Source organism: Malania oleifera, chromosome 12 (assembly GCF_029873635.1).
Source record: "Malania oleifera isolate guangnan ecotype guangnan chromosome 12, ASM2987363v1, whole genome shotgun sequence".
NCBI classification, from domain to species: Eukaryota; Viridiplantae; Streptophyta; class Magnoliopsida; order Santalales; family Ximeniaceae; genus Malania; species Malania oleifera.
The window spans coordinates 16,459,932-16,483,267 of NC_080428.1; positions in this window are offsets into that span (position 1 = coordinate 16,459,932).

Here is a 23,336-nt window from a genome sequence, read left to right on the forward strand (position 1 = left end):
AGAGCTATCTTTAGCATCCTTGAGAGCTATTGATTTCTTGTTTTTAATATTCTCATAAATTCTTTCATTTATTACCATCTCATAAGTGAGGAACAATCCTATCAATTCATCTAGGGAAGTATTTTTCAAGTTTCTTCATTCTGTTATTGCAGTTGCCTTAGGTTCCCAAATTGGTGGAAGTCCTCTAAGGATTTTCCAGATCATTTCATAAGTTGAGTAATTCATTCCTAAGGCATTGAAGGAGTTTATTATATAGGTGAACCTTGTGTACATACTAGTAATGAGCTTATCAGGATTCATCCTAAAAGCTTCATACTCGCTAGTGAGCATATCGATTCTATTATCTCTTACATCAATAGTACCTTCATAAGTTACTTCAAGTTTATCCCAGATTTCTTTAGCCGATTTACATGTCATGACCCTATTGAATTCATTTACATCAAGAGCCCAATATAATGCATTCATAGAACTTGAATTTACTCTCAATATCTTATGGTCATTGTCAGTCATCTCTTTTTCTTCTTTAGGTATTTCCTTACCATCCACGATTTTAGTGGGGATAAGGCCACCATGTGTGACAACATTCCATGCTTTCCAATCCAAAATTTTTAAATAAATTCTCATTCTTTGTTTCCAAAAGGTGTAGTTAACAGCGCAAAAAATAGGTGGTTTAGATGAGAATTGACCCTCAGCAAAGGGAGATACAGCTAGGTGTGTCATAGGGATTTTATATAGCTTCTAGTTAAGGTTTACAACAACCTCGCTTTGATACCAATTGAGAAGTAAGGTAAACTCCCAAGAGGGGGGTGAATTGGGTTTTTAAAATTTCTTTATAAATCTTTTTAGTAAGTCTTTCCCAACTATTTTACATTCAACAATCACATAAGTATAATTGATTTGCAATCACAAGTACAACTAAGAACCAATTTAACATTAAATATTTATGAATGAAAAGATCAACTTGAATAAAATTTTAGAGGTTTTATTTTACAACGCTTTGCAACTTTATCAATATTCCTTTCAGCAATTTAATTCAAAATCAAAACTCAATTTACCTTTTGAATATGTTAATCTAATCAATAAGGTAAGCTTGATTTCACAATATGAAACAAAATAGAAATTTCAGCAAGCTTCCAAAATTCATACTTTGATATCAAATCAGTTACTTGAATTTAAGTATGTAACTAATCAATAAGTTAATGAGCTTTGATATTTTTCAATCAACATACTCCCTTTAATTAAGGTTTCCGCAATTTCCAATAACAAATTAATTTCTAGCAATAAAGTAAGCATCCACTCCATTTATATGTGCAAAAAATTAAAGAGAGTAGGGAAGAGAGAGAGACATCGGATTTTTACAAGGTTCGTCTACGTCCTTACCCCAAGCAACCGCTATGAGGATTCCAACTTTCTTTATTAGGCCAAAGTTACAACCTCTCTCCTTCTTAGGTGGAGTTCCCTATCTAACGAGAATCCCCTCACTAGTCCAACGATTTAATCCCCTGAACCGTAAAAAACAACAAGAGATACAAGAACAATTTTGTGCACAAAAAACACTATCAAAAGAGCTTATTAGTACACTTAAAATCAAAATATAATTTAGAAATTTATCAATATAAAGATTTTGAAGCTCAAATATATATCGCCGTGAATTTATTTTTAGATTGAAATCTTAGTAGAAAACTCAAAGTGCAGTAAGAATTGATCAGGAAGAACTCAGCATCGAACTCTCAACCAAGTGTATTCAATAAGAGAGCTTTGAGAGTATAAGTGTAAGCTTGGATGTTGATTGCTATTGATTGTTGGGTGTATAATTCTTGAAATCAAATTGTATTTATAAAGTTTAAAAAGTAATTTTTGTATTCCCCAAGTTACTTGGTGTGTTTCCCAAGTTTTCTCATTGTTTGGGGTCCAAGAAATCAATTTTGGAAACATTCCCTCGTTGTTTTAAATTTGAATTCTTGAAGGTCAGTCGCCTAATCTCGAAGGGTCAATCGCCCGTGCCTTTAAATCATATCGAATTTTCAAAATTTAGAGTAGGTTCAGTCGCCTGAGCCTGATGGGGTCAGTCACCTGATGCTTTTCTATTTGCTTTCTTAAAAAGCAAATAAAAGATCAGTCGGCTGAGCATACACAGTCAGTTGCCAGAGCTTGAAATTTTTATGAATTTAAGAAATGTGTTTCCAAAAACTTGTTAGATTTTAAACTTAGAATATTGAATTGAGATTTTGAAAAAATATTTTTCGGGGTTTTCAAAATCAAGTCTCTAAGTCGATATTAAATCATAAAAGCTTCAATCACTTATATTGAAAAATATGCAAAGTACTTACATAGGACTTTTAAACAACTATAACACTTCTAACTACTAAGTCTTCATGTATAGCTTCTTTTTTTCATGTATAGCTTGACTTTAAACTTCAATACTCTTTAGCTTCATAAAATCTTGCCATATTAAGTTCGAGCTTTTAATAGTAATTGTCAAGCATTTTGATATAGGTCACTTGAGTCACTTGATCTTGATACTTGAGTTACCTGAAACATCATCAATTAACCAAATACGTTGAGTTGTCTTTATTTTTTACCATCAAAATAAGATTCGTAAGTCTTGTTAAACCAATAGTCTCCCCCTTTTTGATGATGAAAAACAAGGAGCAAAAATGGGCGAACCTTAATAAGGCTCCCCCTTACAATAACCGTACTCTTAACATCATTTGCAAAGTAGATCATTTATTCATGTGATGGTATATCAGATTATATCAAAGTCAGTTTCATATTCAAATTAAGTTCATATATCAAGTTCATTATATCACCAAAGAATACCAACAATATGTATTATCTGTCAATTTAACAATGTATATGCTTAAAAATGTTAATCTCAATTTTGCTTTGTTAAAAAATTCTCCCCCATTTGACATCAATCAAAAAGAGCAAGATATCAAGAAAACATAGACAAAAACTAATGTAAAAAGCAATCATAAGCAGACGATAAGTATGATAGGACATGCTTAACCAGATAAGCAATAAAATCCAAAAAGCAAAATACTCTCGGGTTTTAATTAGAAAATATTTTTTCTGAGAGAAATACCTCACATAGTCAACTGAGCTTTATCTCATATCATACGTGAGTGCATTTTGAGCTTTATTGTGTACACATGCTTTTTAGAAGTAATTTGGCTGTACTTAAATTTTTATATTTTTTGTATTCCCGATGTATGGTCGGAAGAGGATTGCACTCGCTTGTAACGTGCACCGGATTGGTTCCGACCCGATTAGGAGAACTAGGATTTGCACAATCCTGTAATGTGTGCACAGGTTAGCTCAGCCTAGTGATTGAGCGGAGGTGACACAATATCGTAAGGTGTATTGGTTGTGGCTCAACCCCAAAATTTGAGCTGGGGACTCTTCACCCCGTAAGGAGAGTGTAAAAAGCGTCGTTCTGCCCGATTAAGTGAGAAAATAGTGGAATCCTCTTGCTTGTTAGCTTGAGGCAGGGATATAGGCTGGTTTGGCCGAACCTCGATAAAAATATTGTGTGCATTCTCTATTCCCTATACTCTTTAATTTCTCAATTATACTTACCTGCACGTGCATGTTTTAAATATTTTGAATGGTTGAGAATTACTGAGTCTACTACATTGTTTTACATATCTGCTCAGTTAAATATAATTGGTGAATGCTTAGGAAGGCCCTAGGTTGTGCTATACTAATTGTGATTAGAACCTAACCTAGGAAGAAATTTTTTAAGTACCCAATTCACCCCCCCTCTTGAGAATACATCATTCCTCTCAAAAGGCAATAATGACAAGCAAGAAATAAGGATCAGGATAATAATGATCTTGTTGCCACTACTGTTGGAGATGATTTGGTTGTTGCTTATAATGATAATGTAATTAGTGTTGCCTGTAATGAAATCAGTTTGGTGGTTGACAGTGATGCTTCTTATCACGTGACATCAAGGAAGGATTTCTTTAGTTCATATACTTCCGGTTACTTTGGAATTTTGTGGTACTGATAGTTGGAACTGGAATTGTTTGCTTGAAGACCAACAATGGAACAGAATTAGTACTCAATAATGTCAGGCTTGCTCCTAGTGTTCTTCTGCATTTCATCTCTGCTGGAAGACTAGATGATGATGGATATCGCAGTCGATCTTGTAGTACGCGACGCAGTTTTTAGAGCTTTCCCACTTTGCTCCATATATTATTCCTGATGAAGTAAAGAAGGTGAGACAGTTTGAAAGAGGATTGAGGCAAGGCATATACAAGCAGGTGGTAATGCTGAGTTAGTCGACATAGCAGCCTTGGCCGAGGCTTGTGAGTGTATGGACGTAGAGGAGCAGGGACAAAAGAAGAGATCTACACCTTCAGGCTTCCAGCAAGGTGCTAGGCAGGGTTAGTGGAGGAGAGGAAACCATAGCAGAGGACTGAGGCAGGAGACTGGAGGTCGTGAGGTTTAGGTGGTGAAGAATTTTCTTGTCTGTTAGACTTGCGGGAAGACACTTGGGAGAGTGTCGAGTGGGGAGAGTTGTCTACTATCATTCCGGTAGATAGGGACATCTGGTGCGAGACTACCCTACACCACCAGATACCACTCATGCTCCTGGACCGTACCCGAGAGGCTATCAGGCGCCCCGTGGAGGTTAGTAAAGGAATGTAGCTCCAACGAGGGTCTACGCTTTGATGCCTGGGGATGTTGAGACAACCAGCGATGTGGTGACAGGTATGATTAACATGTTTTCATTTAAAGTTCTTGTTTTATTTGATTCAAGAGCAACACATTCGTTCGTGTCTATATGATGTATTAGATTATGTTAGGCAGGAACACAGTTATTAGACACCGAATTGTTACTAACTACATCGACAGGGTCAGTAGTGAGGTGTAGTAGAGTGCTCGGAGGCTGTCCAGTTAATATTCATGGAAAAATCTTGTTAGCTAATTTGATAGTATTGGACATGCACGGGTTCGATGTAATTTTTTGTATGGACTGGTTAGCAGCCAATTACGCCAACATAGACTGTCGTTTGAAAGAAGTAATATTCAAACCTCCGGGAATATTAGAATTTTGGTTTATAGGGTCGCGAGTGCAATCCCCGCCTCAGTTAGTTTGAGCTATTCAGACGAGGAGACTGCTCTTGAGTGGTTGTCTGGGATTCGTGGTCTTTGTGAAGGAAATGTCAGGGAATGAATTAAAGCTCACTAGTACGCCAGAAGTAAAGAGGTAGATTTACATGGCTTGCCACCTGATCCAGACGATTTACATGGCTTGCCACCTGATTATGAGGTAGATTTTCCTATTGATTTACTTCCAGGTACAACACTGATTTCTAAAGTCCCTTACAGAATGGCTCCAGCATAGTTGGCAGAACTAAAAGATCGATTGCAATACTTGTTAAGTAAGGGTTTTATTCGGCCCAGTGTATCACCGTGAAGAGCTCCAGTGTTGTTTGTAAATAAAAAATACGGGTCTATAAGGATATATAGATTACAGGGAAATTAATAAGGTGACAATCAAAAATAGGTATCCACTACCCCATATAGATGATTTATTTAACCAGCTTCAGGGTACGAAGATCTATTCCAAGAATGATCTCAGATCAGACTACCATCAGGTGAAAGTAAGAGCAGAAGACGTCTCAAGGACAACCTTCAGAACAAGGTATGGGCATTATGAATTCCTTGTTATGCTGTTTGGTTTGACGAATGCTCCAACTGTATTCATGGACTTGATGAATAGAGTCTTCCACTAGTATTTGGACCAGTTTGTTGTAGTTTTCATTGATGATATACTAGTCTATTCGAGGAGTTTTGAGAAACATGAGACGCATTTACGGCTAGTACTTCAGTTGCTCGGGAAAAAGAAGTTGTATTCCAAGTTTTGTAAATGTGAATTTGGGCCAGAGAAAGTGTTGTTTTTGTCACACCCCGAACCCCGAAATGGGACCCCGGAGTTGATAATGTAACCTAACCTGTTCCTGTATCATAAAAATCATCCACAAATACTAAACAAAGGATGCGGGTCCGACCCCGTGGGGTTCCCAGGCACCCTAAACACATCCAATCACAATCATGTATGTAGCGGAAAAGATATTTCTATATCAACATATGCAGTACCATACCAGAGTCTATACGTGAGCCAAACACAACTCTATCAAAACGTACAATGGGTGCACAAATACAACCCAAAATGGAAACCCAACAAAACTACAGTCCTAGCACTTACCCAAGCGCTAACGCAGTACACCGGCCACTATGCTGCCTACACCAAGACGTTAGTTCCGATTACTTGAAGGTCCTGTAAAAATGTACGTACAAAAGAGGTGAGACACCTCTCAGTAAGGAAGAATACAGGTTATATCGGTGTGTGGCATTTGAGTGTTATCATGACACAACATACATGCAGTTGAATGGAATCCAGTACTAATTCACACAGTGCGTTCACGCACATATACGGCAGCCATTTATACCTAGCCCCATCACTGTACACACACATGATCAGTAACCCAGTGTCATCACACCCATCAGCCCGAAGCCGATACATGACAATCCAGCGCTGGCTCGTAGCCATCCACGAAGCACAGCGCCACCGGCACATGGCTAGTCCTCGACTCCCATGGCATCGTACCAGCGCTAACTGGTGGATCCACACCCTTCGGCCCGATCTTCTGGAATAGGCTCACGCCCTCGGATATAGAGCCAGACACTCTTGCTTACGTGGCAGCCGATAAATACACACTCTCAGACATAGAGCTGGACACTCTCAATACCTGGACTCACTTTGGAATCGCGATCCCATCAGCAATTGAATACATCACACACACATGCAATGTCATATAACCAAAAAAACTTCACTCATTTGGTAATCCAAATCATGGTTTTCCAAATAGATACAGTTTGAATTAGTCAAGGCACGACCATCCCAATCAAGCAGTATAAATCACACATATACTCGATTTTCAACAAAACCCGGGATTCAGCCTGTTGTCCCATTTTTCCCAAAACTGCATTAATGAAAAACCCATAGTTTTCCCTATTAGATCACCCCAAAGGAGTAGCCAAAACACACACAGGGCCATGGACAACAGTTCCACCGAGTCTGATTTCAAAAATAACCAATATAACATACTTTCCCCTTACCTTAACCCCGTATAACAAAACCCGAACTCCAAGGCTCCTAAACAGCAAACTGAGTTCCAAAACCTACAAATCAAATTACAGAATATGTTCACAAGATAGTTACGTACAAATCTACCGGATCAGAATTAGAAATCGAGCCTTACCTCGATTTTACGCCAAAACCCAAAAATCTCCGAAATAAGATTCTGATTCGTAGAAGTTGTACAGAATCCTTCCACGATCCTTGTGGTAGCTTCCGTTTTCTGATTCCATCAATGATCGGTGAAGAATTCTAGAGAGAAAGAGAGAGTAAAGAGAGTTTAGAGAGAGAGAGAGAGAGAGAGAGAGAGAGAGAGATATTAAGTTTGCTTAATGAAGAAGAAATGAAATTTCCTTTTTATAGCCCTTGACTCGGCCCAATTTCATCAACGAAATGGTGCCTTCATCGACGAAATTTCAGGAATTTTGTTGATGAAATGGTGCCTTCGTCGACGAACGCTGATATTTCCAACCTCCGCCTCTTAGCTTCTCTTCGTCGATGAACCTCAGAATTTCGTCGATAAAAAGCCTTCTACCATCGTCGACGAATTTTGGCTTCGTCGACAAAATCTGCAAAATTCCAATTTCTCATGGTTCGGGTTCTTACAATCTCCCCTCCTTACAAAAAATTTCATTCTCGAAATTTGCCATCTCTCATTCACAGATTCATACATACAATCGATACCAAGCTGTCGCATATTTACCACTCTAGAGAAAATTGGTGACCACTACAATGCATTCCCATCAGACACATACACATACATACCCTCACTTATGGCGGAGGAATACTATGGTTACATATACAACAGTCTCAAGAGTTCACAATACACACACTCTCGACAACTAACCACCTATCCCAACCCACAGTAGGATCATGTACAAGTGCTCAAAACAACTGTAGATACTTCCAGCGTATTTCCGTTTCTAGTACCCAAGAAGCTTCCTCAACCTCGTGGTCTCACCACAATACCTTCACTAATGGTATCTCTTTGGTACGAAGCTTCTGAACTTTTCGGTCCAAAAGCTAAAAAGGTATTTCCTCATACGCTAAAGTATCCCCAACTTCCAACTCATTTTAACTAATAACATGCAAAGGATCTAACACGTACCTCCTCAACATGGAGACGTGAAACACATCATGGACCCTCGAAAGTGCTGGAGGTAATGCAACTCTATAGGCTACCAGACCCACTCGCTCAAGTACCTCGAATGGTCTGATATACCTCGGGCTCAACTTGCCCTTTTTGCCGAATCTCATCACCCCTTTCATCGGAGCAATTCGCAGAAATACCTTACCCCCCACCTCGAACTATAAATCACGGCGGCGAACATCTGCATAAGTCTTTTGCCGACTCTAAGCTAATCTCTCGGATCAAACCCACCTTCTCAGATGCCTACTGCACAAGTTCAGGTCCTAACACCTGACATTCACCAACCTCATCCCAACACAAAGGAGATCGACACCTACGACCATACAAGGCCTCGAACGGTGCCATCCCGATACTGGACTGGAAGCTATTGTTATAACCGAACTCCACAAGTGGCATAAACTGTATCCAACTACCACCGAAATCCAATACACAAGCCCGTAACATATCTTCCAATATCTGCATCGTCCTCTCCGACTGTCATCAGTATCGGGGTGGAACGTTGTACTGAAAGTGAGTTTCGTCCCCAATGCCTCCTGCAAGCTCACCCAGAATCGAGAAGTAAACCTCAGATCTCGATCCGATACTATGGACACTGGTACTCCATGCATTCTCACAATCTCATGCACATACAACTCTGCTAGCCTACTCAAAGGATAGCTAACTCTCATCGGTATGAAATGAGCAAATTTCATTAATCTATCCACGATCACCCAAATAGCATTCTGCTCGTGAAACGTTGGCGGCAATCCGGTTACAAAATCCATGGAAATATGCTCCCATTTCCACACCGGAATAGGCAAAGGTTGCAACGGCCCTCCCGGCCTCTAATGTTCATCTTTCACCTGCTGACACGTCAGACATTGCTCCACGAACTGAGCAATCTGCCTCTTCATGCCAGACCACCAGAAGGTCTCGCGCAAGTTCCGATACATCTTCATACTACCATGATGCACCGTAAACATAGAACGATGCGCTTCCTCCAAAATCGTCCTTCCGATCTCATCATCTTTCGGAACACACAGTCTGGTCCCAAACCTCAGTAAACCTCCCTCAGAGATGTTAAACTCTATAGCCAGTCCCTGCTGTACCTTTTCCCTAACCTCTGCCAACTCTGCATTATTAGCCTGCACGGCTTTTGTGCACTCAAACAAAACTCGATTGGACCACCAAACCAACAAGATAAGCCTGATGATCACCAACCACCAACTCTATACCTGAGCTTTCCAAATCCCGTCTAATGTGACACTGAGTTACAATCGCAGATACAGTCGTAGGCTCTGACTTCCGACTCAACGCATCAGCTACCATATTAGCCTTCCCCGGGTGATAACTGATCGTGCAATCGTAGTCCTTAATCAACTCTAACCACCGCCTCTGCCTTATGTTTAACTCCTTCTACATGAAGAAATACCTGAGGCTCTTATGGTCAATGAAGATCTCACACTGCACCCCGTACAGATAGTGTCGCCAGATCTTCAGTGCATATACCACAGCAGCCAATTCCAGATCATGCGTAGGGTAATTATTCTCATACTCTTTCAATTGATGAGAAGCATACGCCACCACCTTACCCTGTTGCATAAGCACACATCCCAAAACTTTCAGAGACGCGTCGCTATAAATCACAAATCCACCATCCCCCGAAGGAATGGTTAACACTGGAGCAGTAACCAGCTGGTGCTTGAACTCCCGAAAGAACTGCTTGCAATCACTGTTCCACTCAAACTGTACTCCCTTCTTGGTCAATCGTGTCAGAGGTCCAAAAAGTTTAGAGAAACCCTCTACGAACCGACGATAGTAACCCGCTAGTCCTAGAAAACTCTGAACCTCCTGCACATTCTTCGGCCTTACCTAGTCGACCACAACTTCAATCTTACTAGGATCAACTAATATTCCATCCCCAGTAACCACATGGCCTAAGAACGCAATCTGACTCAACTAGAATTCACACTTCTTCAACTTAGCATATAGCTTCTTCTCCCGCAAAATCTATAACACTAACCTTAAATGTTCCACGTGTTCTTCCGTACTCCTCGTGTATACCAAAATGTCATCAATGAATACCATCACGAACCGATCTAGGTACTCATGGAAAACCCTGTTCATCAGATCTATGAACACCGCCGGAGCATTCATCAGCCCAAAAGGCATGACTAAAAACTCGTAGTGGCAATATCTAGCTCAGAAAGCCATCTTCGCTACATCCTCCACTCTAACCCTCACCTAATGATATCCTAACCGCAAATCAATCTTTGAAAAGACCTTCATCCCCTGCAACTGGTCAAAGAGATCATCTATACGAGGTAAAGGATAACGATTCTTCATAGTTACCTTGTTAATCTCACGGTAATCAATGCACATCTGCATTGACCCGTCCTTCTTCTTCACAAACAGTACTGGAGCTCCCCAGGGCGAAGCACTAGATCGAATGAATCCCCTGTCCAGTAATTCCTGCAGCTGCTCCTTCAACTCCCAAAATTCTTCTGGAGCCATCCAGTACGAAGCTTTAGAGATCGGCGCCTTACCAGGCAGCAACTCTATCACAAAGTCCACGTCACGATCCAGAGGTAAACCGAGTAAATCATCTGGGAACATCCCGGAATTCGCTGACTACCCGATTATCCTTGAGTATCAACTCCTCGCCTGTAGTGCCGATAGAATCTGTGGCGCTGAACGCACACACGATCCTATGAATTTGTTCTCCTACTCCCCAAGAGGTCTAAAAACTACCACCTACCTTCGACAGTTGATCACAGCATAACTGGAGAACAATCAATCCATCCCTAGAATGATATCGAACCCTGACATGTCGTATACCACAAGATTCGCCGGTAGCAGCTTCTCCTGAATTTCCCCTGGACAGTCTACCAACATCTTCCTAATGAAAGATACACTCCCAAATGGTGTAGTAACAGATAACACCTCCTTCATATCTCGGGTCTCAACCCCACACCGTCCTATAAAATTCACAGACACAAAGGAATGGGTTGCACCCACATCAAACAAAATAGAAGCTTTATTCGAAAGCAATAATAAGGTACCTGTCACCACATTACCTGCATACTCAGCGTCCGCTGGAGTGAGAGTGTATACTCTGGCTGGAGCTGTATTCGCCTGAATAGTTCCCTGAGGTATCTGGTTGCTCCCTCGGTCCCCACTGAATGCAAGCACATCTCGCCTCGGTGCTCGACAATCATGAGACTTGTGGCCTGGCTGGCCACAGTTGTAGAAGATATGTTGCGGGCGTGCGTGTTGGATTTTGTGGGTAGTTGGACCCAGTATATGCCGTTGGTAGAGTTTGCGTATAATAACAGCTACCAGGCCAGCATTGGCATGACACCTTATGAGGCGCTCTATGGTAGGAGATGTCGTTCTCCTTGTTGACCTTATAGGTCACACCCGGTTTTTATAATGCCAAATACCTATTATATTTGATTGATGTTTGAGGTTATGTGCAGGAACTCTAACTGGCAGATCATAATGATTGCATAAAGAGAGATTGAAGTTGAAGACCCAATGTATATATGTTGTATTGTATTTCATATTTATTTAAAGGGTCTGTATTAGTAAATAGGTTCTATGGCTTGTAATTATTGCATGCATCACCTGCATGATTTAATAGGTAAGCTCAAAATGAAGATGACCTTAGAAAGACCTTAGGGATCAGTCAACCGACACTGAAAAAAACCTTAGGGATCGGTCAACCGACACCGAATTTTTTTGGTGTCTAAAAAAAGACCTAAAAATAACCCTAGGACACTCACTCATGCATACACATGTTTGATTATTTGAAATAGGGTTATTTTTGCATGAAGTAGGACCAAAATGCAAAAAATGTGCACCTTCGATCGACCGAAAATTCAAGTTCATTTTGCCCCCAATCGACTGACCCTGCACCGAGTCAACCGATTGACTACGGCCTGGTCAATCGAGCTATGTAGTTCATTTGGCCTCGGTCGACTGAACCTGCCTGAAGTAACCTTAATTAACTTCCTGGTCGACTAAGAATATTTTGTATTGTACCAACCTAGTCGACCGAGTTCCCACGTGTGGGAACCCAATGGTCGACAAGTTTAGTTCAAATTAGCCTAGTCGACCGAACCTTGGGGAAATTGGAAAATTGCCTTTAGACATATGAGTCTTGTCGACCGAGACCCTAGTTCATTTTTGTCCCAATCGATCGAACCCCAAGAACTTCGATCGACCAAACTTGTCCTGGTCAACCGGTACTCTCAGGTTGGACCTATTTTTTACCGCAGTTAACTCAGTAATATAGGCTTAAAATAATTTAATAATGATTAAATTTTTTCTAATAATCCCAACCATATTTCTAACGGTTATAATTCTAGGGGAGTCTATTTATACCCCTTCATTTGGGATGATTAGTAACTCGATTAAGAAACCCAATTAAGAAATTCTCTCTCACTTTCAAAAATTCTACTACTCATTTTTATACTCCATTCACTTAAACTTACCTTCTACTATTGTCTAAACTCTCTGTAAGTTGATTGAGTGATTGTTATGGAAATGTTTGCTCTCCTTGTTTTGATTAATTGATTTCATTTTCTTGAGAGCAAAACCTTGAGTAGTCTTAGGAGACTTCATTAATAAATCTTGCCTAAGAATACCTCGTTCGATCTTCTGAGATTGTATATTCATTACAACATCTTGAGAAGCTCGTATTTTATTTTGGTTGCAAAATATTTTAAAATCATTTACAAATATCTATTGTGTTTTATCTTAAAAAATATTTGAAGAGATATTTGTTTATGAGTTAAAAATCTTTATGGCAATATTCATTGAGTTATATCTTTTGCTAATTACAAAGAATCAAATTCTTTTTTCAAACCCAATTTACACGTTGCTCAAGAGTTATATTTTTTGAGAAGATCTACTAATTGAAGTATATATGAGGATTGATTGATATCTTTGTTTGAGCATTTAGATTGGACATATTGTGATACAAAGATCATATAGGTTTGCACTCACACGCAGTGAATACATTGATAGCAAATATATTTGAGAGTTAAAATATTAAACCACACTTAGCTTACATATTAAATCATTTTGTGGTGTATGTGACTGAGCGTATTGGGTATATATCTGCTTTACTTGAAAGCATAATCATTGTATCATTTCTTTGATTGAAAATACTGTTGTATTTTCAGGCACGGGCTTGAAGAGGGAGACTAGCCCTTTGAAATAGTCTTGGATTCGCTTAGACCCGGTTAGGAAAGTTAGGTGAACCATCCTCTTAAGGTGTAGATTGAGGTTAGCCTCACTAATTGACCTAGTTGTAAAGGTTGACATCAGCCCTGTGCTAATTGACGTGGTTGTAATCGGTGTTGCTCCACCCATTAAATGAGCCTTCAGTGGAATCCTCGGTCTTGCGAGCTAAAGGCGGGGACGTAGGCACAGTTGGCCGAACCCCGATAACATATCGTGTGCCTTGTTTATATTTCTACACTTTATATTTACCGCATATGTATGTTATGATGTGAATGATGCCTTGATTTAAATTTTCGTGCATTATATCAATGGCCCATTTGGAAATGCATAGAAAGACCCTAGGTTGTATTTTACGTGTACTTCATTTAACCTAGGAGATAAATTTTAAAATTCTAATTCACCCCCCCTCTTGGGAATACACCAATTCTAACACTCCTTTATGGTAGGAGATGTAATGACCCAAAGAATAATGGTAAATAAATAATAAATAGGGAGGGAAATGAAAACAGTAACAGAAGGAGGCCGCTGACGAGGGTGTCCTTCGTCAACGAGTAAATACCAAAAGTATCTCTGGGCGACTCTGAATTTCATCGATGAGGGGGGGAAGTTCGTCGACGAGTTGCCTTCTTGACCTCGTCAACAAGGTGACGTGGCTCATCGACAAAGGCCGCAATATAAATAGTGTTAAACTCAGCTTTATCATAGAAAATTCACCGAAATCTTCCCTCTTTTGTACCATATGGCTACTCCACCCTCTCTCTTTGATTTTGGCCCCGTCATTCACCGGATCGATGATTTGAAACCACCACGACGCTCTTGGGGAAGTTCTCCCTAAGTCTGCAGGAGCGGATCATCGGTGGGACGAAGTTGAATTTCATCCAAGATTCAGGGTAAAGCTTTTTTGTTAAAATTTGGCTTTCTAGCAGTTGTAGGAAATGCAGTAGACGTAGAAATAGTGATATTTTGTTCAGGGATATAAGGTTTTCAGGGTGTTGAGTGGGAAGGCCGGAGGGTGTAGGACCTGATACAGTAGGGGATTTCAGTAGAAATCAGGTAAGGAAAATATACTATACTAGGCAAACAAGTTATGATTCAGTATAAATTATATGTTTTTTAGTAAATTATTATTCAGATTATTTATGCGGTTTCAGAGCCTGATAATATCAATATTTAATTGTGTGGCATGAGTTTGTTATTAGCTCAGTACAAGATTTCCATAATTTTCAGAATACCATGATTTTCAGTATACGCACAGAAACTTGTATTTTGCAGTATTTTTCAAAATATTATGTTATACCAATTTCAAAACCATAACATTCAGTTTATACAGTTCGTCAGATATTTTAGTTATTCAGTTATGCAGACATTTCAAATATCCAGTTATTACAGTTTATTCAGCTCAGTATATGTAATGTTATGGTTATTTCAGCCGTTACAAAATCATGGTAAAAATAGTATTTTATAAATACCAGTTACGTATATAGTATCAGAACCTGGACCATATTCATTAGCAGAGTACGGTACCATTGCTATATTCAGTTTAGAGTGCAACCCCTATTCAGATAATAGGTGGTATTCAGAAGTTGATCGTGCCTATGTTGTGGACAGGCTCCCCATCAAATATGGGTTGCAAGAACCGTTCTGACTGTCGGAGTTCAGTTGACTTACCCTAGTCGGCCAGCCAGGTTAGGTCTCGCATTTGGGCCCCACAACTTTATCATGAGGGGTTAATTCATGACTTCAGTTATCCATCCAGGGAATTTTCACAATTATTATTTATACATATTATGATTAGATTTTTAGACGATAGTTATACTTATAAGTATTACAAGTATTATGAATAGAACATTCTGAATAATTAATTTATGTTAAGCTACATAAGCTTGTTTTATATGATAACAGGCATACAGGTTTTCTCAGTTTGTTTATATATGGTATTTTTCTTTTGATAAGATTTTCCAGGTATATGACTCACTTGTTACACCCTAGCAATAGCATGATTCTTCTTACTATGTGTCACCTCATCCCATTTAATTGATATTTTTCAGGTGATCCATCTAGGCGAGCAGATCAAGCTCACAGCTAGAGGGGCTACAGTGCTACCCTACCAATAGTGTGAGTGTATTTGGGAAAGAGGGGTATTTTTTTTGTGTAGCCCAAGTTCAGTTATGTATGTATATCATTTGGGGGTATTTAGCACTCTGGTATTGTATTGTATATGTATATGGTTATGGATACTTGACTTTAGCTTCTCGCTGCTTAGGTTGATGTTTATTCCATCCGGAGTTAACAACACAGTTTAACTTAATGTTTAAATATATATATATATATATAGAAAATATAGCAGGTCCTTACATGAGATGTCGTTCTCCTTTATTCATCGACGAGGAATAAGTATTCGTCGATGGACTCCCTTCATGTCCTCATCGACGAGGTGATGTGTCTTGTCAATAAGGGTAGGTGTATAAGTAGCCCTAAACTCAAGTTTCCGCGTAAAACTTGCATGCAAAACGGTCTCTCTCTCTCTAAAACGCATTCTCCTCCTTTTCTCTAAGATTTTGGGTCCGTTCTTCGTCGAATCGACGATCTAAAGCTGCCACACAACCCCTAGGGAAGTTCTCTTCAAGTCTACTGGAGTAGATCGTTGGTGGGGCTAACTTGGACTCCATCCCAAGTTTAGGGTAAGGCTTTATGTTGAGTATTTTGCTGTCCTACAATTGTAGAAAAGGTAGCATTTGAAGAAATACTGAAGTTTTATTCGGGGCAATGTTGTTTTCAGGGTGTTTAACGAGGAACCCTACAGGTGCAGGACTAGTTATTATGAAATAGTTATTTATCATTATTTGAAAATATATTATATGTTTAAGAACCTAGTTGGTTTGATTTAGTCTTTCACGAAGCATGGTACCGTAGCTATATAATCACGATCATGTATATGTTGGTGCAACTGCTTGCCGTAAAGGGCAGTGGGAGATCGGCAGTCGATGTGGTTTATTGTAGTATAGGCGTCCCTCTGGTGTTCGGACCAGGAGGGGCAGACCCATCATACTTACACACTTTTGTTGATCTAGCGTGGTCGGCCAGCCATTGCTAGGTCCTACCTTCAGACCGCACAACCCAGTCATGTGGCAGTAAGACATGACACTAGACAGCTATCCATTTAGGGTGTTTTCCATGTACAGTTATATGAGATGATTTATTTGTATAAAAATTCAATATGTTATACCCTATTATGATAAAATATGTTTTTCCCATATATGATGCAGATAGTTTTATCAAGTATGATTTTGTGCTGTTATATGTATAACACGAAAATACTCATGTTGCCACATACTGATATTAGTTTATTTCCCTTACTAAGAGGTGTCTCACCCCAACTATATAAACATTTTTGGAGCCCCAGATAGAAGAGTGGATAAAGCTCCGCAATATTAGAGTTCAGTTGTCCTACCCTGTCTGAAGGGTAAGTCATTTTGTTAGGGTCTGGCAGATTTTTGGGTGGTGACCCTACGCCACTTGTGGATATTCTGGGGTGCGTGTATGTATATGAAAGTTGTAGTAAAACTCTGGTATTGTGTTGGTTGGATAATTTGATATGTATATAATTTTACGTTTCCTGCTGCTGAGGCATCCGTGTTGTATTTCAGGTATATCTCTAGTACCCATGGGTCCAGGTTGATTATGATTTGTTAGTATCATTATATTGGATATTATTGTGGAAAAGAAAAGTTTTATGGTAAATAAGGCAGGTCATTACAGTTTGGTATCAGAGTCTAGGTTGTTAGGTTCTGAAAACTTTAGAGTGCAGCAGAAACAATACCAGAGTATAGGGAAAGGATTTATGGTTTTGTTCAACGGTCTAAAGGTAGGACTCTCGTAGTGGTTTCTGTGTTTTTCCTAGGGTGACAATTTCAGGAAAACCATAGTAAACAATTGCTGGGCTGTGTTTCTAGAGTGTAGGACTGGATCGTAAAATAAGATGAGGATGTCAAGATAGGGGATTTTAGTAAGACGTGTAAATTATAAGGGTAGGGTCCCCAAGTAATGTTTATTGTCTTTTCAGGATGGACCGTGGAAGAGGTAGCGCTCATGCAAGTGGTAGTGACGGTGCAGGGCCTTCAAGTGAAGGCAAGGCTGATTCTAATGCAGTACTACGCCTATAACGCCCCGACCCTCTACGTGGGCCCGGAGTGTTGCTAATCCATTCATTTACCTGATAATCCACATACTAATATCATGTACGCAGCAGAAAACATAAATATAATCTCCCAAAAAATATAATACCAGAGTTTTCTAAATCTATCTACCAACCATAATAAATTAATCATCCACCTGTATTCAAATATATACATATCTCCAAAAACAAAACCTACACTTCCAGTATTCACAATACCAGTATGTTTCACAATCATTCATAATATCTAGAAGACTTAAAACATAAAACATAAAATATTTGCATTGCCAAAAATATCATTAAAATGCTTACACCCCTTTTTTCTTATATCTCCCAAAAATGCTATAAAACCTCGAGCTTTCTAAGCTCGATCTCGAGGAAAGCCTGAAAAATATAAATTCATATTCAGGTGAGACACATCTCAGTAAGGGAAAAAACAATATATTAAAAACAGCGTGTGGCTAACATGAGTTTATATAACAAAATAATATTTAACATTTCAAAATTGTTAACATAATTTCTGAAATCATTCTCTCAACCTACTCGATCACATGCAAAAGATTTAACCTACGAGATTACCCAAGGATAGGGGTGATTACCCGCCCATACAAGTAGCACCACTCTGCTCTGATATTTACGTAATCCTAAGGTCACTAATAAAGCATACCAGGGCACTCACCTTACTCAGTAAGCCCTCAAGTGTTAGATTGATCTCGTACTCACACCGTTCAACAATAGCTTACCGGAAAAGGCCCTAAGGATAGGGAAATCTACCCACCCATACAAGTAGGTTCCCTTTGCCCTAGTACGTTATGTCGCTACTGCCACATCTAAAGCTACTAGTGCACTCGTCTTACTCAGCAAGCCCCCAGGCGAAGAGTGCGCCCCACCCAAACGTAACATGTTCTACATACATAAATACTTCTAATATCATAATACATTATTCTTTCTATCATTATTCAATCATACACATTTGTTCATGTACATAGCTTAAACATTGCATTGCATTTCACTTTACGCAATCATCAACATTACATCATTCATATTTTTCATTTCATACCATGTCATTTCATTGTCATTTCATAACATTTTCCTTTCTTTCCTTTGTACTACAACTGGTCTATAGCCATCATCAGTTAGTCTACAGCTCCTTTTAGCTCTCATTACTATAGTTCCTTTTAACTGTCATCAGTTAGTCTACGTAGAAACGTACTAGATCTACTAACATGTTTGTCGTTCAGCTGTCTTACATTTACATGGTTGCATTTAACATACACAGGCAACATAGTCCATATCATATTTTATTCTTAATGCTTTTCTTACCTAGCCTGCATCTCACACATTTAACATATATTTGCACAAAACATACATTTACTCATGTCACACAATTTAGCAATAAAATTCATACACTGCCTGTAAAATAAGTCAACCAACATTTAATGTCTATATACTGAAAATACCTTTCATTTCTTACATAATTATCTTGAAAATATTTTCCACTTTCATCAGTTCATTTTCGCATATACGTATCTAATAAATAGCCTTAAATTTCGAAAAACATAATTTAAACGGTTTTCATTTTAAACCCATATCAAAACATATACATGCATATATAACACAATTCATTTTCCATTAAATTCATAAAAATTTTGGTTTAACATATATTTTTCCCCTTACCTGATTTCTTGAGCTACGCCAATAGGGACCCCGAAAAATACCTAGGATGCTCACCCAGACCCTAAATCAAAAATCATAATTCCATTAAATTAATCCTACATAAAATACTATTTTAATATTTCCTAGCCCCTTAAATACCAAATAAATAGTTATACCCTCAAATATAACCAATTTTTCAAATTTCCCAAACCCCACTCTCGCTTTGGAGTAGGGCCTAGAAAACCCCAATTGAAAATTTACTCATGTCAAAATGACGACGATCAAGACTAGAACCCTGTGGTGGTGCCTAATTGTTAATTTAACATCAGATTTAATGAGAAATTGAGAAATTAGGGAAAACCTACCTTACCCCAGGAATGGTGCCTACACAGCTCCCACGACAAATTCGGTCCACTAGAAATGTCGGTGGCAGAGTTAGGAATCCAACGACACCTTTCGTTTCTCGATCGGCGCTTATTAGGCCAACGGAATTGAGGAGAGAGAGAGAGAGGCCGAGATGGAGACGACGGAGAAAGGAGAGCTTGAGAGAGGCTAAGAGATGCAAGTTCCTTCTCTGTAAGTTTCTTTATATTATTATTTTTATTTATTTTTTCTTTACTTACTTAACTTAACTTATATATATATACATATAATCACCATTTTACTTAACTTAATTAATTCAAGTTTATAATGTTTAACTAATTAATTACTAATAAATAATTTTAATTTAATTCAATTATTTTTTATCTATTTTCTTTATTTTTTTATTTAATACATTAATTTAATAATGTTTAACTAATTAACTGATTAATAATTTTAATTTATTATTTTTTTTAATTTTTTTCCTGGGTTAGTACAACGCAACGTAGCTCAGCAGGTTATGACTGACATTGCTAGGGGCTCCAAAGAGCAGGGAGGCCCTTCTGCAGGTCATCGATGCACGATAGAGAAATTTACAAAGATGAATTCTCTGGCATTTTCAGGAGGAGTTGATCCTGCAGCCACCGAGAATTGGATGCAAAAGATCGAGAAAGTTTTGGCAGTATTACAATGTACAGAGGAGCAAACGATTATCTTCGCCACCTATAAACTGACAAGGGAGGCTGAGAGGTGGTGGACTGCGGTGAAACTTCTGCAGTAGTAGAGGACGATGCCGATAGTTATGACATGGGACCGATTTAAAGAATTATTATTTGACAGATATTTCCTAGCCACTTCATGGAAGTTAAAGTGGAAGAGTTCCTGAATCTGAAGTAGGGATAGCAGTCAATCAAGCAGTATGCGGCGCAGTTTATAGAGCTTTCATGCTTCGCTCTGTATATTGTTATTGATGAAGTAAATAAGGTGAGACAGTTTGAAACAGGATTGAGGCGAGGCATATACAAGCAGGTGGTAGTGCTGAACATACAGGACTTTGCTGAGTTAGTCGACAGAGCAGGCTTGGTCGAGGCTAGTGAGCGTATAAACGCAGAGAAGCAGGGACTGAAGAAGAGATCTACGCCTTCAGGCTTCTAGTAGGGAGCTAGGCAGGGTCAGTGGAGGAGAGGAAACTATGGCAGAGGACAGAGACAAGAAACTGGAGGTCTTGAGGTTCAGGCGGTATAGAATTTTCCTACCTGTTAGACTTGTGGGAAGAGACACTTTGGAGAGTGTCAAGTGGGGAGAGTTGTTTGTTATCGTTGCGGTAAATAGGGACATCTAGTGCGAGACTGCCCTACACCACCAGTTACCGCTCCTGCTCCTAGACCGTTCTGGGGAGGCTATCAGGCGTCCTTAGAGGCCAGCAGAGGAATGTAGCTCCAGTGAGAGTCTATGCTTTGACACCTGGGGATGCTGAGACAACCAGTGATGTGGTGACAAGTATTATTAACATGTTTTCATTTAAAGTTATTACATTATTTGATCTAGGAGCCACACACTCATTCATGTCTATGAGATGTATTAGATTATGTGAGGCAGGAACGTAATTGTTAAACACCGAACTGTGAGTAACTACACCGAAAAGGTTAGTCGTGAGGTGTAATAGAGTGCTCCGAGGCTATCCAATTGATATTCAGGGAAAAATCTTGCCAACTGATTTGATAGTATTGGACATGCACGGGTTCGATGTAATTTTTGTGTATGGACTGGTTGGCACCCAATTACGCCAGCATAGACAATTATTTGAAAGAAGTAATATTCATACCTCTAGGAAGACCATAATTCAAGTTTATAGGGTCGCGAGTGCAATCCCCGCCTCAGTTAGTTTCAGCTATTTAGGCGAGGAGACTGCTCCTGAGTGGTTGTCAGGGATTCATGGCCTTTGTGATGGAAATGTCAGGAAATGAATTGAAGCTCACAAGTACGCCAGTAGTAAAGGAGTTTACAGATGTTTTTTCAAATAAGTTACCAAGCTTGCCACCTAATCGTGAGGTAGATTTTTCTATTGATCTGCTTCCACGTATAGCGCTAATTTCTAAAGTTCCTTACAGAATGGCTCTAGTAGAGTTAGGAAACCTAAAAGATCAGTTGCAAAACTCTTTGAGTAAAGGTTTTATTCGGCCCAGTGTATCACCGTGAGGGGCTCCAGTGTTGTTTGTAAATAAAAAAGATGGGTCTATAAGGATGTGTATAGATTACAGGAAAATTAATAAGGTGACAATCAAGAACAGGTATCCCCTACCTCATATAGATGATTTATTTGACCAGCTTCAGGGTACGCAGGTCTATTCCAAGATTGACCTCAGATCAGGCTACCATCAGGTGAAAGCAAGAGGAGAAGACGTCTCGAAGATAACCTTTAGGACAAGATATGTGCATTATGAATTCCTCGTTATGCCGTTTGGTCTGACGAATGCTCCTACTGTATTCATAGACTTGAAGAATAGAGTCTTTCACCAGTGTTTGGACCAATTCGTTCTAGTTTTTATTGATGATATACTGCTCTGTTTTAGGAGTTTTAAGCAACATGAGATGCATTTACAGCTGGTACTTCAAATGCTCAGAAAAAAGTTGTACACCAAGGACAGACTCGCAGAATTATATATTCAGGAGATTGTACGATCACATGGAGTGCCACTATCTATTGTATCAGACCGAGACCCACGATTCACGTCACAATTTTGGAGGAGCTTTTAGAAGGCTCTGAGGTCTCAATTATCTTTCAGCACGGCATTCCATCCTCAGAAGAACGGCCAGACTGAGAGGGTGATTCATATATTAGAAGATATGTTGCGGGAGTGCGTGCTAGATTTATGGGGCAGGTTGACCTAGTATATGTCGTTGGTAGAGTTTGCGTGTAATAACAGTTACCATGCTAGCATTGGCATGGCACCTTATGAGTTGCTCTATGGTAGGAGATGTTGTTCTCTTTTATACTGGGATGAGAAGGGTAAGCGGCGAGTTGTGGGGCCAAAGCTAGTGCAGTAGGCATATGATAAAGTTCGTCTCATTAAAGATAGAATCAGTGCAGTTCAGAGCCGACAGAAGAGTTACACCGATACCCACCGCAGGAAATTGGAGTTTGATATCGGCCCTTATGTATTTTTGAAAATACCTCCATTAAAAGGGGTTATGAGAATTGGAAGGAAAGATAAACTTAGCCCCGGGTTCATTGGCCTATTCGAGATTCTAGAGAAAATGGGGCCAGTTGCCTACGGGCTAGCTTTACCATCTGTGTTGTCCGAGATACACGACATTTTCCATGTCTCCACGTTGAGGAAATATGTCTCTGACCCCTCCCATGTGATTAGTTATGGTGAGATTGAACTCAGGGACACTCTGGCATATGAGGAGGTGCCAATGTAGATTCTAAACAGGAAAGAACAAGAATTGCGCAATAAGAAGATATCATTGGTAAAAGTCTTGTGGAAAAATCATGCGAATGGGAACTCAAGGAGCACATACGACAAAAGTATCAGCATCTCTTTAGCGGGGATCAGTAGTAATTAGGAAAAGTTACTGATAAATATGTAAAATTTCTTTTGTGCAGGTTA